Source organism: Odocoileus virginianus, chromosome 11, assembly GCF_023699985.2.
Source record: "Odocoileus virginianus isolate 20LAN1187 ecotype Illinois chromosome 11, Ovbor_1.2, whole genome shotgun sequence".
NCBI classification, from domain to species: Eukaryota; Metazoa; Chordata; class Mammalia; order Artiodactyla; family Cervidae; genus Odocoileus; species Odocoileus virginianus.
This window is the reverse complement of record NC_069684.1, coordinates 14,739,996-14,757,541: the sequence shown is the minus strand read 5'-3', so window position 1 is coordinate 14,757,541 and position 17,546 is coordinate 14,739,996. Positions and strand designations below refer to the sequence as shown.

At 44.7% G+C, this 17,546-nt stretch overlaps 1 protein-coding gene across 1 annotated transcript in view; it reads left to right on the top strand.

The window, feature by feature from the left end:
* The first annotated feature begins 838 nt into the window (after positions 1 to 838).
* Positions 839 to 17,546, top strand: part of C11H1orf21 (chromosome 11 C1orf21 homolog) — a 233,174-nt gene continuing 216,466 nt past the window's right edge. Inside the window, exon 1 of the mRNA XM_020870574.2 lies at positions 839 to 927. The gene's annotated coding sequence lies outside the window, so the exon portion shown is untranslated. The remainder of the gene's footprint in view (positions 928 to 17,546) is intronic.

Below are 17,546 nucleotides of genomic sequence, written 5' to 3'. Positions count from 1 at the left end.
GCTCCCGGGCAGGGTGGAGGCGGGTTGGTGGCCGCGCTGGGCCGGGGAAGCTGGGCAGCGCCCACCGGTCCAGCGAAGGGAGGGGCTGCGCGGCGCGGATGCCGGGCCTCGCCTTCCTCTGCTTCTAGCAGGCGCAGCCCCGAGGCTGGACCCGAAGACTGGCTTGGGTCTCCAGCAGAGCTGGGCTGTTCGGGTCTCCGCGCGGTCCAGCGGCTCCTCCCCGGCCATCGCCCGGGTGTCAGGCCCACGACGCAGCTTTCCCGCCGGGGTCTCCCCTCCAGCCGCGGGGTGCGCGCGCGCGCACGAACGCACACACACACACACACACACACACACACACACACACGCCCGTCCACGCCCTCGATTCCTCTCTGCAGCCCTGGCGGTCGCGCAACCCGGGTCCCTTCCTCTGGGGAGCGCGGCCCCCGCAGGCCCCTCCCGGGGGCGAGGCGGGGGGCCGGACGCGCGCGGGAGCCGGGCGCGGGGAGGGGCCGGCTCTGGGGGAGTGTCTGGCTGCCCCCGCCCCTCGAGTGAGTGACTGGGCGAGGAGGTCCCCTCCCTCCATCCTCCTCCCTCCTTCCCGGTCCCCTCCCTCGCTCGCTCGCCGCCAGCCCCGGCTCGCTCCCTGCCCACTCCCGGGGGGGACGTTCCGTGCCGCGGCCGCCGCTTCTTTCACACTTTAGTTGGGAGCCGCGCGCCGCGCTCAGTTACTGGAGAGAGCTGGCCGCGCGCCGCCGCCTCCAGCACGCAAGCACCCGGGCCGGGCTTCGGGGCTCTTAACCCCCGGCCTCTGGGAGGAGGGGGACGCCGGGACTCACCGTGGGGAGTAGGAGGAAGACAAGGAGGAGGGAGGAAGAAAACCCGCGAGGAGGACCGGGGCGGGGGGCGGGAGGCTTGCCACCTTCAGCCCCCCCGCGAGCGCGCAAGGTAAGCGGGAGCCCCCCGCCGGCCCGGGGGAGGGGGGAGTTGGCGGCGCGGCTCGGCTGGGCTCCGCTCCGGGGCGCGCCCGGGTGGGCTGGGAGGCAGGCCTGCGGGTGCCTGCCGCGCGGCGGGGATGGAGCCGCGGTCGTGGCGCTGCCGGCTCGCTGCCCGAGCCGGGGCTGCTGCTGCTGCTGCTGCTGCTGCGGGGCTGGCGGGGACGGAAGCTGGGGTGGGGGAGCCGCTGGGGGCGTCTGCTGGCCGGGACGCAGGAGCTGGGATGCGGTCGGGGCTGCTGACGACTTTCGTCACATTGAGGCCTGGGTGGTTGGGGTTCGACACCCCTCCTTTCCCACCCGCACCCCCCCACCCCCCCACCGCCGCCCTCAGCCTTTCCTGCTCGTCTCGAGCTTTGCCCGTAGCCGCCGTACTTTTGCAAGCCAGAGCTTGAAAGCAAAAACCAAAATGCAGAACCTTTGCTCAATCTCCGAGTCTCTCCGCACCGACGGATCTATGTGTTTGTGTGGGTGCTGTGATCCCCCGAATTTCTGAAGTTTTGACCTTTCGGGGAGGAGGTCTGACTTATCTCGGTGCAGCGGTTTGTCCACCTCGATGTATTTATTATTCGTGCCCAGGCGAGGCAGCCGGGGAGTGGGGCGCTCCGTTATTGCACGGGGGAAAGATTTCACTCCCCTCTGCGGGCAGTTCGCGAAGTGCGGCCGCCTGCAGCTGCCTCTGGTCGGCTACTGGGTGTCCTTCTCCTGCCTTCCACCCTGCCCCCCACCTCCTCCGAGGGATTTTTTTTTTTTTTTTTTCTCCCCTCGCTTACTGTTTGTGCGAGAGAAGCCCTCTCATCTCCCATTCATCTCTCTTTCTAAGGCTCTGGATTGGCTCAGGGACGATAATAAAAATTGGGGTGGCTTTTCTCCGTTCCAAGAGTTGCACGGTCAAAGGTAAAAATATATCCACATAAACACGCATTAATCCTGGGAGATGACAGGCCCCGTTGGAGATAGAAGTGTTCGGTTTCCGGTAGGACGTTGGCGATCTGTGTATAAGGTAGCTCCCGTCGCGTGTGGGTTAGGAAAATTGTTTTAAAATAGATAGTTGCTTGTGTTGTGGCTGGAAGACAGCCTTAAGTTCAGCTATCGGAGCAAGTCTGAAAGGGAGCCAGCTTGGTCACCCAGAACTTCAGGAAAGACCCACATGCTCTGACTCAGACTTTGGGAGGGGGACAGACACACCAGAGATTCCATGTAGTACTTTGTTTTTTTTTCAATTTTAAGGAAACAGTTGGGCTGTTAGGGGAAGTGACACGTTCATTACACAGACAGATATTATGAACACTTCCTTACTTCATGGGCTGGGCTCACCTTCTATCTAATGAGAATAATCTTTCTGTTGGTAGAATTGGGATGTACCAGGATAGGGGAAAAAAAAAATTATGGGTAGAGTTTTTTCTGGGGTGCTCTAGCTTTCTTCCATCCAAGTACTAACCAGGCCCAACCCTGTTTAGCTTCCAAGATCAGAGAAGATTGGGCGCATTCAGGGTGGTATAGCCCTAGACACTATAGATTTATTAGGGGCGAGAAGGTAATGTTTCTTAAGGGTCTTTAAGTCCAAGGTGCTCAAGTTGGGGGATTTCTCCCCTTTTTATACTTCTAGAGCTGGATTGTAGGATCAATAGAACATGTTCTGTGTTGGCTGTTTGGAAATGCAATTGATCAGATGTGGAAATTAATTTAGACTTGGTTATTTTTCTTTTGCTGCCTGCAAAGTAGGAAATGCTGGTGATGGGACAGCTGAGTGTATTTGTCTCTACATTAAGCCAGTGCTGGGACTAGCACTTCGTAGATCAGAAATGCAGTGTGGAAATCCACCCCTAGTGTTTCCTGCTGGGCAGACTGAGTTCTGACAACAGCTCAGGATGGCTGTTCGGAAAAGCATTGAAGACAAGCAAACTCAGCACTTGGATGAACAGAGGGCTTCAAGAAGGAGTGGGGTGCTTCTGTTGTCAAGTTTATCTCCTTAGGACATTTTTCCTAAGAAAAGGTGGCCCTGGTTGGTAGGGTGGTCTGATATCCAATGTTAACATTTCATCTGAGAAGGACTTTAAGATTCTAGGTTCCCTCTTCAGCTGACTCAGTTTCACTGGTCAAGGGAGCTAATCATTTGGTGTTCTTAGCTAGTAATTTACCCTTTGTCCTTTCACCCCTGATCCCACTTTATCATTTAGAATGGGTTTCTGGGGGGTTTCCCAGGTGCCCTACTGGTAAAGAACCTGCCTGCCAGTGTAGGAAACATAATGAGACGCGGGTTCGATCCCTGGGTCAGGAAGATCTTCTGGAGGAGAGCATGACAACCCACTCCAGTATTCTTGCCTGGAGAATCCCCTGGACAGAGGAGCCTGGCGGATGGACACGACTGAAGCGACTTAGTATGCACACATACGTGGATTTCTGGGAATTAATAGGCCATTGTCTGAAGTGGTTTGAGCTTTTTGAAGAATCACAGGATATAAATCAAAAGCTTTTTCATTAATTGGTACTATTTTTTGTGACTCTACTCTACCCAGTAGGAAGGTGATGTGTCCCATTGTGAGTACCGTTTCCAGGTTGATGGTGCCTCAGTGCTGTGTTGATTTTTGACCAGGCAAGACTTGACCATCACTTACTGAGTGGCTTACCTCAGGCTCCTAGTGCCCCTCCCCCCAACCCCCACCTTTTAAAGGGAAAGTCGTGCTTTTTTTTTAATTAATTAATTTTATTTTTGGTTTCACTGGGTCTTCACTGCTGCAAGTGGAGTTTTTCTGGTTGCCGCAAGCAGGGGCTACTCTTCCTATTGTTCATTGCACACGGGCTTCTCATTGTGTTGGCTTCTCTTGTTGGGAGCACAGGTTCTAGGGTGAGAGGGTTCAGTAGTTGCAGTTCGCAGGCTCAGTACTTGTGACTCACAGGCTTAGGTGCCCCATGGCATGTGGAATCTTCCTGCACCAGGGATTGAACCCGTGTCCCCTGCATTGGCAGGCAGATTCTTATCCACTGGTCCTCCAGGGAAGTCCTGGCCCCTTTCTAGTAGCTGTTTTCTTTCAGGGAATGAAACACCCCAGGTTGGAGAAGGAGATGTTTGGCATCTCCCTTTGGAACAGGAGTGGGCAGGGTATCATTCACCGAGGGTCCTAAGTGTGGTGTCACCAACTTCACGGGAACTTATCAGTAGAACCTGGAGCCCTGAGAGGCACCAGCAAGTGCATTTTGGGCTATCTTAGATTCCTTCTTTCGAATTATGGAAGTCTCAGAGCTTGAGAGAAGTAAAAGTTGTGATTAATTAGGTTCTCATTAAAATATGAAAAGCAGATTGCAATAAATCAATGTAAAATACTTGGAAAACTGAGAAGAGGAGAGACGGTCTCAGGGAGAAGGTGTGCATGCAGGGAGAACTGCTACCCTGAAACTGTATATTAAAATTGGTGACAGTTGTGACTTTAAGAGATCATAATTCAAGAGCTTATCTGAAGTGACACGTAAATTATATACATACATATTTTTAAAGTAGGCAATTATTTAGCTTGACTCCCTCAGTTCTGAAGTCTGATTTTACAACTTACACTGGCAACAAGAAACAACTTGATGTGCTGTGGTTATGCAATCAAGACTAGAGTGGTTGCACGTAAACTGGGTGAGGATGAACCTGGAAATGAACACACAACAGTGTCTGCAGTCACCAGGTAGTAAGGGCCTTCCCCTCCTTTATTATTATCATTATTATTTTTTTAATTCAGTGTGTTCCTGGAAAATGCTTTTCCTTGGTTGCAGGCTAGTCACATAATGTCAAAGATTACTTTCTCTCTTTACTTATGAAAGGAGATGCAGCTGCCTCAATCTGAATGGAAACTAATGAACTGACCAAACTAGGTATTTAGAGGCGTTGTTCGTCTCTGCAGCCTCCTTGGCAGCTGATGGGTTACGTTGCATTTACTTGCAAGTCACTCACTGAGTGATTGGACTGAATGGAATTCACCTAATTAGTTAAGATCTGTAATGTGTCAAAAACCTCCTTGGAAATACATTAGATGCAGATTTCCATTTTCATAAATCAGTACGGTAGTTTATCAAGAGCTCCATATTATGCCGCAGGTAGGATTTTTCAATGTGGAAACATGTTGGACAGAAAAGTAAACATATCAAGCATAATGTCTTCTCAAATTACTGGAATTTCTCTTTAGGATCATCTTCATTTGGAATATGTATACTATCCGTATTTGAAAAATATTTCTTCACTCCTGGTTGTGATTCTGGTCTTCATCTTTTGTCCCAGGCGTTCATTAAATAACAACGCTTCGTATTTAAAGGGTGCTTTATAGTTTTCAAAATTCTTTCATGTACCCTTGTTTTACTTGACACCGTGCTGTGGTCATAGCATGCGAGGTTTTCCTCCTGGGATCGCTCCCAGAATGTGCCTGCATCAAAGAGTGGAGAGAGGTCCTGGTAAAGCTCAGCTGGCCCCCCACCTCTTGGCTTACTGGATTTCCCAAGGGAGGCCATCATGGATATTCACCGCTGTTCCCTCTAAAATAATGTAAAACAAGCAAAGGTGAGGCCTGCCTCATGCAGCGGCACACTCAGCCTGCCAGCATTCATTCTGCGCCTCTGTCCCGGCATCTGTCTGTTCGCTCTCCCTAGGCTGCCTTTCATGTTGCTTCGCCAGACGTCCCTTTTACCTACATCTCCTTTCTAAAGCGTTTCTGTCCCATAGATGTTCATCCAGAGGCCTTCTGCTGCTTCTCCCACCATCTTACTTTTGCCTGCAAGACTTGGCTTGTGTGTGTCACAGTGATATTTTCCAGTCCTTTAACTGTGTCTCCAGGCCCACTTTCCCTCTGACGGCTCCCACCTCTCTGCACAAGGGTAGACTTTCTGCTTCCAGCCACTTCTCCTGTCTGCCCTCAGGGCCCCTCTTCGTTGTCCTACTTTGCCCCACATGCCTCCCTTATTACCTCCACCCACTTCTCTCCATCAAGCCGTCAGATCTCCCAGTCCATGCCTGCCTCTGCCTGTTTCACAGGCTCACAGCATATCAGCAGACGTGTTTACAACATTCATGAGTTGAAGTCCACATGCTCTGTACCTTGTAGAAAAATGGAGTTAGCACACTCACAAGTTTGGGAATCTTTCTGCCTTTGTTTTCACTTTTTCCCCAAAGATATGTATGTGTGCTGTGTTTAGTCACTCAGTCGTGTCCGACTCTTGGCGACCCCATGGACTGTAGACCTCCAGGCTCCTCTGTCCATGGGATTCTCCAGGCAAGAATACTGGAGTGGGTTGCCATGCCCTCCTCCAGAAGATCTTCCTAACCCAGGGATCAACCTTCCCAACCAAGGTCTCCTGCACTTATCATCTGAGCCACCAGGGAAAGGGGTTCTGCCGGGCCAAATTCTGAAACCCATCAGGACAAGGAACTCCTTTCTACGTCTGTTCCATTTTCTTCCTTCTGGAATAGGAATGTCTATAACTATTATCATATGCCTATCCCATCACTGTGTATATATATATATATATATACATATATATATATATATACACACACACACACATACATGCATATATATGCATATATATATATTGATGTGGACCATTTTTAAAGTCTTTGTTAACTCTGTTACAGTATTGCTTCTGTTTTATGTTTTGGGTTTTTGGCTATGAGGCATGTGGGATCTTAGTTCCCTGGCCAGGGATTGAACCCACACCCCCTGCGTTGAAAGGCAGAGTCTTAAAATCTGGGCTACCAGGGAAGTCCACGTTTTCACTTTTGATTCCACAATGTTTTTGACTTTTAAAGACTCTTAAAGCCCTTTAATGGGTGTTCATTGGAAGGACTGATGTTGAAGCTGAAACTGCAATACTTGGGCCACCTCATGCGAAGAGTTGACTCATTTGAAAAGACCCTAATGCTGGGAAGGATTGGGGGCAGGAGGAGAAGGGGACGACAGAAGATGAGATGGCTGGATGGCATCACCAACTCAATGGACATGGGTTTGGGTAGACTCCAGGAGTTGGTGATGGACAGGGAGGCCTGGCGTGCTGCAATTCATGGGGTTGCAAAGAGTCAGACACGACTGGGTGACTGAACTGAACTGAACTGAAAGCCCTTTAATAATAGCTGAGCCACTTTACCTCGTCATTTCACTTAGCTTTTACATCTTATGTTAGATCATAGATAAAGGAATATCTAGGCGATTCTTGTTATTTTTAAAGATTGGATGAACATACCTTGAGGAGCATTTTAGAAATTTTCACAATGACACCGTTGAAAGGCTCTCCTGTATACCAAAATCTTCTTTCTGGGCTTCCCTGGTGGCTCAGTGGTAAAGAATCCACCTACGATACAGGAGATGTGGGTTCGATCCCTGGGTTAGGAAGATCCCCTGGAATAGGGAAGGGCAACCCGCTCCAGTATCCTTGTCTGGAGAATCCCATGGAGCCTGGCGGGCTACAGTCCGTGGGGTTGCAAAGAGTCAGACACAGCTCAGTGACTGAACACACAGATACATTTATACTAAGCAAGGATTCTTTAGCTAAGACCTAACATTTTTGCTTTCCCGTATCAATTTATCACCTGTGTGGCCCTATTAGTAGGGTCACTGGGAGATTAAACTGAGGACTACTACTGGAAAAACACAGCCTATTGACTCATTGCATATGACGAACTTGGATTGGTCTTTTTATAAAACTACTTCAAAAGTAGATCCAGCACTAGTTACGCAATATCCTGAGGGCTCCAGGGCTTTTGGAAGAAGGTGCTTTAGAGCAGAGCGGGGAGAATGGTTTTTAAGTAAGAATTCCTCCCTTTCTTAAATGGATCTGTGTTTTATATTTGAGTGCCGTGGACATTACAGTAGTTTCAGTTCATTGTTTTAACCATATATTAGGACATTTTCCACCTTCCTTGATGACATACAATTTTCCCTGCCAGAGTAGGGTAAGGAAGGAGAACGAGGGATTGGTAGTCTTTGCTGGAGTGAGGGGACATTTTTCATACCCATCATCACAGTTTCTGGTGGAGTAGGGTTCGATCCCTGAGTCCAGAAGGTCCCCTGGAGGAAGGAATGGCAGCCCACTCCAGTATTCTTGCCTGGAGAACCCCATGGACAGAGGAGCCTTCTGGGCTATAATCCACAGGGTCGCAGAGAGTCGATGACAACTTAAGTGACTGACTCACACACAGGTGAGACCCTCAGCAATCCAAGAGATGCAGTATTTATCATCACAGGCACTCCAAAAAGCTTATCCCTGAACCCCAGAGTTGGCAAGGAGGCCTGTACTGGTTGTTTACAGTATAGTGGAACCCCTGTGTTAACCCTGTGATTTCTTTCAGGAGAGGGTTGAAAGGCCAGATGTGAAGTAAGGAGATGCTGCGAGGCTGCCCTGCTGAGATTTGCAGAGAACTTTTCAAAGACGTAGATAATTAATACATGCCAAGGGGTGACTTCAGCAGTTCTATCTGAAAGTTCTGCCAACAGCAATTTTCCTAAGATAATTTTGTAACAGTTCTTCCAATTAAAAGGTTATAAAGGAGCCAGCCACACATATCTCTGTGTCTCAGGCAGATACTATTACTATTTTGAGGAAGGAGGTGAGAATCCAGGAACCTCTTTGTTTCGTATTTACTGAAAATTCAGATGTTCTGGTCTTTATTGCCAGGAATCCATGACAGTCTAGGGACAACTCCCAAAACAAAGTTTCTGCTTATCCTTGGTGGCTGCCCCGACACGCACCCCCACCTGGCCCTGGGCTTCCCTCCCTCTGCCACGTCTTTTCAGGTCCAATCCCTTCTCCTCCAAAGAGCTGCTTCTCTGACTTTCTGAGTGGTGTGCCCCTTAGCATCCATGAACTCCTGCAGCACTTGCTAAATCACTTCATTTGTGTCTGACTCTTTTGCAACCCCATGGTATAGTCTGTCAGGCTCCTCTTTGCATAGGATTTTCCAGGCAAGAATACTGGATTGGTTAGCCATTTCCTTCTCCGGGGGTCTTCCCGACCCAGGGATAGAACCGATGTCTCCTGCCTCAGCAGGCAGATTCTTAACCACTGAGCCACCAGGAATAATGTCCTGCAACACTTATTTGATGTTTATTTCTTTCATTATTGGTTTTGATCTCGATTTATGTTTTTTTGGTCACCCCACCAAATCATCAGCTCTGTCATGCCCACTGGGCCTTAAGGGTGGGCATGCTGAGTAAATAGCTGTTGGTTGATTGACAGCTGGTCATTGGTCTGAGGCTTAGAATTTTTCTCTGTGGAGACCTTGCTCCCATTTAAAACTTTTTAACCAAATGAGGAAGTGGAGTTTCTCAGGGATGAGAAAAGATAATGGGAATTTTTTTATTCCTTTGTTGGCCAAGGTTAGGGTGTCTAATCTGTCTTACTCATGAAGATAATGTACTAAACAAACATTTGTTGATGATACTTTGTGTCATCTCTGTGCCTGGCACAGGAGAGATGCTGGAGATACAGATAGAAAGGCCTGGCCCTGACTTTGTGGACTTCTCAGAAACGCATGGGAAGTGTCAGTCAAGCACATGGTATGTGGGGAAGAATCAGGATGCTTTGGAAGCTGGGGGAGAAAGCAGCCGACTCTGTCTAGAGGTAGGCTGACTGGGCACCCTGTCTCCCTGGAACATTCCAGGTCTGTGCCCATTGTTCAACATAGTTATTAATGCACACCCTTTGCCCTCAGAAGTCTCCCAGTTTGGACAATAAATATTGATATAAGATCCCCCAACTTAGAGAAGTCGCAGAAGAGTTCACAGAGAAGGCGGTATTTGGGATGACACTGAAAAGCCACACCAGTGTCCCCTAGGGTATTGTTTACATTTCTTAAAGTATTGGAGGACCAGCATTGGTTTGCTAACCATTTTTCCTCATTTTACTGTGGATCTGCAGACTTGTTCAGAGACTGTCATTTGGGGATAAAGGAATTTGAGGGTCGATGGAAGGTGAAGTGGCTTCCCAGGTGGCACAGTGATAAAGAATCCGCCTGCCAAGTAAGACATGTGGGTTTGATCCCTGGGTCAGAAAGATTCCCGGGAGAAGGAAATGGCAACCCACTCCAGTATTCTTGCCTAGAGAATCCCAGGGACAGAGGAGCCTGGGGGGCTACAGTCCATGGGGTCGCAAAGAGTCAGGTAGGACTGCGAGACTGAGCGAGCATGCAAGGAAGCTGAAGTAAGGCATTCCAGCAGCGTCCAGACGGGCGGATGTAAGTCGCTGCGGCTTGGAGCACATGGAAGATGAGACTGATGAACTGTGCAAGAGTTTGGACTCATTGCCCAAAATGAGATGCATTGAGAGGCAATAAGAGATTGTAAGCAGGGGGAGAGACATAATTTGCATGATAGATGGTTCCTTTGTGAGTGTGGGTAAAAGACTGGAGGGGAACTGAGAGAGTGACCCCAGGACACCCACCACACAATTGGGGCCCAGCACATTTTTGTTGAATAAATGAATGAGAGTTTTTGAATATGTGGTAGTTGAAGCTACATAACTTTATGTGAGATTGCTTGGGGGAAAGTAAATAGAAGAAAAATACTGAACCCTGAGTTCCAGAGAACACCAACTTTGATGGGCTGTGTGGATGGAAAGGATAGTGGATACTAAAACTTCAGGCTGTCATCGTGGCAAGAAAACCAGGCAAGTGGTATCAGGAAGAGAGGATGGTTGTGTGCTTCACATTGTCACATGAAGGAGTAAAATAACATTGAAGAGTTTTTCTCAGAATTTATAATTCTGTTATAAAAATAGAAGTGGAAATATTTACCTTATGGCAGATATCAAGACATAGGTAATTGGTTGGCCAAAAAGTTCATTTGGATTTTTCTGCAAGCTATTATGGGAAAACCCAAATGAACTTTTTGGCCAGCCCATTACTTAGCATTATAGAATTACTATATTCATGCTGCATGCAAGGTTTGAAGTTTTATCATTGTTAGTTTTACACATTGGGATCCTGAGGTTTACCTTATAGAGTTTATGCCGGTACTGGGTATAGTAAAAGTCTGAGGCCATGTTCTTTGAGAATGATGGAATTACACAATGTTTAATCATTGTGAATTTACACATGTGCATAGTGATATATAAAGGGGTTAAAATACATTAGTGTTTACTTTCTACTAGATGTGGAGCCATCCATGGGGGAGGGACACATTAAGTTACAACATTTTTACAAAGGATGGCTAGTTGTAGAAGCCAGGCTGAGTAGCAGTGTCACTGAAGGTTTGTGGTAAAAATAAGAGACAATTGTTGCAGAATAGATTGTTACTTGTCCTCAGTCTCTACTGAGAGACCCCAGGTGGAGGTGGGGGGTGGCATTATAACATATTGGAGGGAACTTGGGCTTTGGATTCAGCAAAAATTATCCCATTTTCACCACTTCCTAACTCTAGCTTCCTGGTCTTGAATAATTATGGTAATAATTGACAATAGTAATAATAAAAGCTCACATATATTGAGTGCTTACTCTGCATCCAGGTGCTGTGCTAAGTACATTGCATGCATTGTCTTTAATGCTTGCAACAACCTTACGAAGAACCTATGACTATTACCTCTATAGATAAGGCAGAACTAAGGTTTAGGGGTGTCGAGGACCTTGACCAAGGTCTTATAGCCAATAAGTGGTGGTGCTGAGACTGGAATCCAGGCTCTCTGACTCCTGGGCAAGAGTCAAGCTTTCAGTGATCAACTCCTGGGCAGTTCTGTTTTCTGCCTTTCCCACTACACATACACATTCCCTTCTCACCTACTGGCTTTTTTTTGAAGCAAATCGCAGACATTATGTCATCTTATCTGTACATACTAGATTATATTTCTAAATGATAACAGTTTTTTTTCTTTTAATATAGCCAAGTATTATCATTCCTTAAAAATATTAACAATAATTTCTTATTATCTAGTCAGTAATCAAATTTTCCTGGTGGGCCCATATATTTTTTAATGATTAATGTATTTTATTCAGAATCCAAACAATATTCACACTTGAGAGATATGTCCATCTTTCTTTATAGACTTCCTTTCTCTATTTTGGGCTTCCCTTGTGGCTCAGCTGGTAAAGAATCCACCTGCAATGTGAGAGACCTGGGTTCGAATCCCTGGGTTGGGAAGATCCCCTGGAGAAGGGAAAGGCTACCCACTCCAGTATTCTGGCCTGGAGAATTCCATGGACTGTATAGTCCACGGGGTCACAAAGAGGTGGACACAACTGAGCGACTTTCACTTTCTCTACTTTCCCTCTTTTTATTCTTCCCTAGCAGTTGATTAGTTAAAGAAACAGGGATTTATCCTGTGGGACTCTCTGCAGTCTGTAGTTTTCATCTTCATTTTTAGTATTCTTCACTATATTCTTCAGTTAGTTTGATCGAGATTGGGAGCTTGATCAGGTGGTTTGGTAGGCGTACCTCATAGAAACTGCTCTGCAGGAGGCACTCATGCCTTTTTGTTTCTTTACTTGTGAGGTTAAGACTCACTGGACTAACTGGGTGGTGATGGGGGCTTCCCTGGTGGCGCAGTGGATAAGAATCCACCTGCCAATGCAGGAGACATGGGTTCAGTTCCTGATCCAGGAAGATCCCACATGCCCCAGAGCAACTAAACCCATGAGCCACAGCTAGAGGCTGCTCTCTGGAGTCCATGCTCTGCAACAAGAGAACCTGCAGCGATGAGAAACTTGTGCCCTGCGACTAGAGAGTGGCCCCCACATGGCACAAGTAGAGAGAAGCCCATGCAGCGATGAAGACCCAGCACAAAATAAATAAATATTTTTTTAAAGAAAGACTAGCTGGTGGATTTAGTGTTGTCAGCCTGATCTTTCCATTGGAAAGCTTCCCGAGTGGTTCTTCAAAAACCACTTTGGTAATTGCTTAGATATTTTATTTCAGAAATGGTTGAGAAATGATAATATTTTGTCATCTCTTCTGCATTTGGTTAGCTGGAGTTTTTCTATCAAGAAGAGATTTACCACACCAATTATTTGGTCACTTCAGGGTATAGTCCATCTAGGACAATTAATGCTCAGTTTTACTCCCTGTGTTTTAAATAATGTTCAGAATTATGAGCTGATTTTCTAGCATCTTTCTAAGAAGACCAATGAGAGTATCATTATGAACTCATGGATTTTAACACAATTCATGTGTTTATAGTCCTTTGCAGTTATTTCTTTTGAACTTCAAGTTATCTTTGGCCCAAAGGAGAATCTTTACATTGGCGTCTGATTCCTTTTGACATGACTATACTGGTGTTTGAGGATGTCCTTACTTTGTGGTATGACAAAGATATTTCAGAATTCTCTAGTACATTTCCTGTCCCAGATCTTTTTATTTCTAACTGATATTTAGAGACCACAATACAAGTGTTAGGAGTTCTCGTTGCCTTTGGACTGGTCATTGTTCCTAGGTCTGTTAAAGTTAAAAAATATAGATATGTATGTATACCTAGCTACTGAGACATGGATATATATATATATATATATATATGTTTGTGTATGGATATGTTTTTGTAAAAGTGTGTGTATGTATGACGTGTGTGTGTGTGTGTGTGTGTGTGTATGCATATTGTTTCTGTTTAATATAAGCAAAGGCTTCCTCAGTGGCTCCGCAGAAAAGAACCTGCCTGCCAGTGCAGGAGATGCAGGAGACACAGGTTAGATCACTGGGTTGGGGAGATCCCTTGGAGCAGGGCATGGCAACACACTCCAGTATTCATGCCTGGAGAATTCCGTGGACGGAGGAGCCTGGTGGGCTACAGTCCATAGTGTTGCAAAGAGTCAGACATGATTGAAGTGACTGAGCATATAATGTAAGCAAATGTATCTATTTTCTCCCTTTTTTTCTAAAAGGTAGCATACTGTAATTAGCCACCTTGCTTTTTGCACTTACTGGTATTTTTCAGAGATCACTCTGAAGCCATATATTAATATAAACATTTTTCAGTACCTTTTACAACTGCAGAGACTCCATTGTGTAAATATACCAAACTTTATTTGTTTGGCTACATGGCTATTTTCAGTCTTTTGCTTTTACATTGTAATGGGAATAGTTTGTTTTTGGTGGTGGGGTTTATTTGCAAATCAAACATAAAGCCTGAATGGTTAAGTTTTTCCTTAACTAAATGGACAGCTGAATGAACAGTGCTGCAGTGAATAGCCTTGTGAATATTTATGTATGTATTCTTGCCAGTTTATCTTCCTAAAAGTGAAGTGGGATTGCTGGGTCAAAGGATAAATGGATTTACAGTTTTGTTTGATATCACCAAAGTCCTTTCTGTGGGTACTGTACAATTTTGCATTCCCACCAGCAGGTAATGAGAGTTCCCTCTTAGCCCACAGTCTTACCAGTAGACATGTTGTAAAAAACCTTTGGGTCTTTGCCATTCAAATGGTGAGAGATGATACTCTAGTGTAATTTTAATTTGCATCTCTTATTATGAGCTAGCTTGAGCTCCTTTTCTTATGTTTTGGGGCCATTTGCATTTCTTTTTCTGTGCCCTGTCTCTTCATATTTTTTGGCCATTGTTATAGGATTTTAGGTCTTTTCCCCCTTTTTTTATGAAACTTTTTATACATTAGGGACATTATATACCAGGCATATCATCCCTAATATTTGACAGTTTTCCCCAGTTTATCATTTGTCTTTTTCCTCTGATTATGGCTTTTCTAATGTAATTTTTTCCCTTGACTTACTCAGTTATATCAGTCTTTCTTTATTCCCTCTTGGATTTGAATCATGATGTAAAAAATCTTCTAGATTGTAGAGCAGCACTGTTCAATAAAAACATAGTAGAAACCACATATGGAAATTTTTAGCAGCCACAATAAAGCAAATAAAAAGAAAGGTGTAATTAATAATGTATTCCATTTAATCTGTCAAAAATATTGTTATTTCAACAAGTAATCAGCATTTTAAAATTAGTAATGAGATATTTTACAATTTTTCATGCTGAATTTTTCAGAACTCGTGTATATTTTATACTATGGCACATCTCAACATGGTCACTAAATTTTCATTGTAAATACTTAATCTGTTTGTAGATTTCATAAAATTTAAAGTTTAAAAGTAAGTTCATGTAACAAAGTTGTTCCAAATATACATAAAAGTCTTTCAATAGCTGTGTTGAATGTCAGTTTTTAAGTTTCAATTTAAATTATTTAAAAGAAATTAAAACTGCAAATTCAGTTCTTAGCATGTTTCAGGTGCTTGGTAGCCATGTGTGCATAATGACTGCCATCTTGGACAGCACAGTTATAGGCTAGTCACCCATATTTTCTTTTAGTATTTGTGTGGTTTAATCATTAACATTTAAATCTGTGACCACTGGAATTTATGTTGGTGTATGGTATGGGAAATGGATCCAATTTTCTTTTTTTTCTAACTTGTTTATTTGGAAATCACAAACCACTTATTTATTAAAAAATTCATCTTTTCCCCACTAATTTGAGATGTACCCCTATCATATAGGCTCCCCTGGTGGCTCAAATGGCAAAGAATCCACCTGCAGTGTAGGAGACCTGGGTTCGATCGCCGGGTTGGGAACATCCCCTGGAGAAGGAAATGGCAGTCCACTGAGTGTTTATCAAGTACATGCTATACACCAGATGCAATGTGTACATTAAGTCATTTAATCCAGATAACAGTCTCCTATTAAGCCATACAGGTTATACATATTGCCAGAGAGTCAACACAGGAAATACATGATGAGATTTTCATGAAAGCTTGTCTGCCCCCAATCCCATATTCCAAAACAGCTTTTTAAGAGCTTCAAGAACTAATACATCCTTTACTCAGTGCAGTGTATCCTAACTCATTCCAGAAAGAGTATTTCTATTCTTAACATTTCAGAGAAGGAAGTGCAGGTCTTCAGAATGTCTGTGCATTTTCATCTGTTTAAATTTTCTGTCTTCAGTAGCATTAAGCAGCTGCTCTTTACCCCTCTGTTCGATGGTCCTTTCGTAGGCTTGGTGGCCTTAAAGAATTTGATTGACTGGGCAGTGGAAGACCTGCCAGGGTTTCTGTTGGTTTTCTGATGTGAACTCTTTCTTAATTTTGCATTCCCAGCATTAGCCCAAACCCCGAAACCTCTCTTCACCATGCCTGTGCAAAGCTTTTGTAGCCTATTGCACCTTCTGGCATTAAGATTACATGTATCTCTTTCTCCAACTTGTCAAAATTTTAAAACCATTTTTTTTTTCCCCCCTTGGTTCTTCAAGAATTACCTTATGTATCCCAAATTGTGCTTTCAGCAAGTGAAACTTTTTCCTGATCTTTTATCTGAGTCGTTATTCGGCATATTATTATCAGACCCAGCACTGATAATTGTTATTATGCTTTGAAGTTGCATCATGTTTGGCTTCAGAGTTCCCCCATTTTTACCCCTTCTTTCCACTGGTATTTTCTGGAGAGAACACAGCTGAGGAAGGCGACAGGGTGGGAAGGAGTATTCAAATGAGCATTTGGTTGCTAGGTAACCTGGCTTACTCAGGATTTGTGACTTCCTAAAGTTATGTAGAAATTAACTGCAGAGCTATTTGGAATCTCTGTCCAATGGCACATTCCTCTTTAGATTAGTGTGCATTCACTTCAGAGCTGACAGTAGCTTCTAAATCTACACAGCCTCTTTCTCTAGGAGCTATTAGACTTACTCTTTCAAGGGAGTGAATATGGCAAAAATAAAAAAAACCCACACTTTTTTTATATAAATAAAAATGAGGTCAGTGTACAAGTGAAGATGGTGAATCCCCATCACATCCTGTGATCTGTGGATGTGTGAGTGCCTTTCCAAGCCCTGGGAAGATAGTTTTCATAGTGATACTGAAGCCAGCCTTGTATATTCCTTCTGTCTTCATTATATTTGAGTTTCCACCAAGTTTGCTTTAGGTTCTAGTGTCAAGAAATATACTTGTCCTTTGTGTAATCTCCAATGAGAGTTACATAGTTTTCTGTGTGAAGATAAAATAGCTAGCATGTGTTTAGATATTTCACTTTTTAAAAAGCATAATATCTAAGATTAATAAAATTTAAAAGGAACCAAATAGAGTTAAATAAGCTCCTGTGATTTGAAAGGAAGTAAAGTGAGTATGTCCAGAAAATGAAATGCATGTGAGATTTATATTGATTTTCTACTACTTGATTAGATCCTATAATAATGTGTTCTGAGGCCTCTTCCTTGGATCTTAGATGTTGTCAGCCACAAAGGTGGGATCAGGGTGAGGGTGAGGGAGTAATGGCCTTGAAAGGAGATTGAAAAAAGCAGTGGTATTTACGATCAAGTGTTGTTCTTTGGAAAATCACATTTATTTTCGAACTTGTAGCAGGTTATTTGTTAAGTGGCAGAGAGGATCCGAATTCTGAGGGAAATTCAGTTCTGATAGCACTGCTTATCCTCTGCACGAAGCCTGCAGATAACCTTGTAATTTACAGCAGCGCGTTCAGACTGTATCGTCCTGATTGCCTATTCCGGAAGGACTTGAGCCTCTCTCTGTTACTTTGTGCTTTAATGGGCCAGCTGCGTGCATGTGAAAGCAGTAAGGGAAACTTGGAGAGGCTGTCGTCTTTTGGATGCTTCCTTGAGATTGAGTGGGTTTTT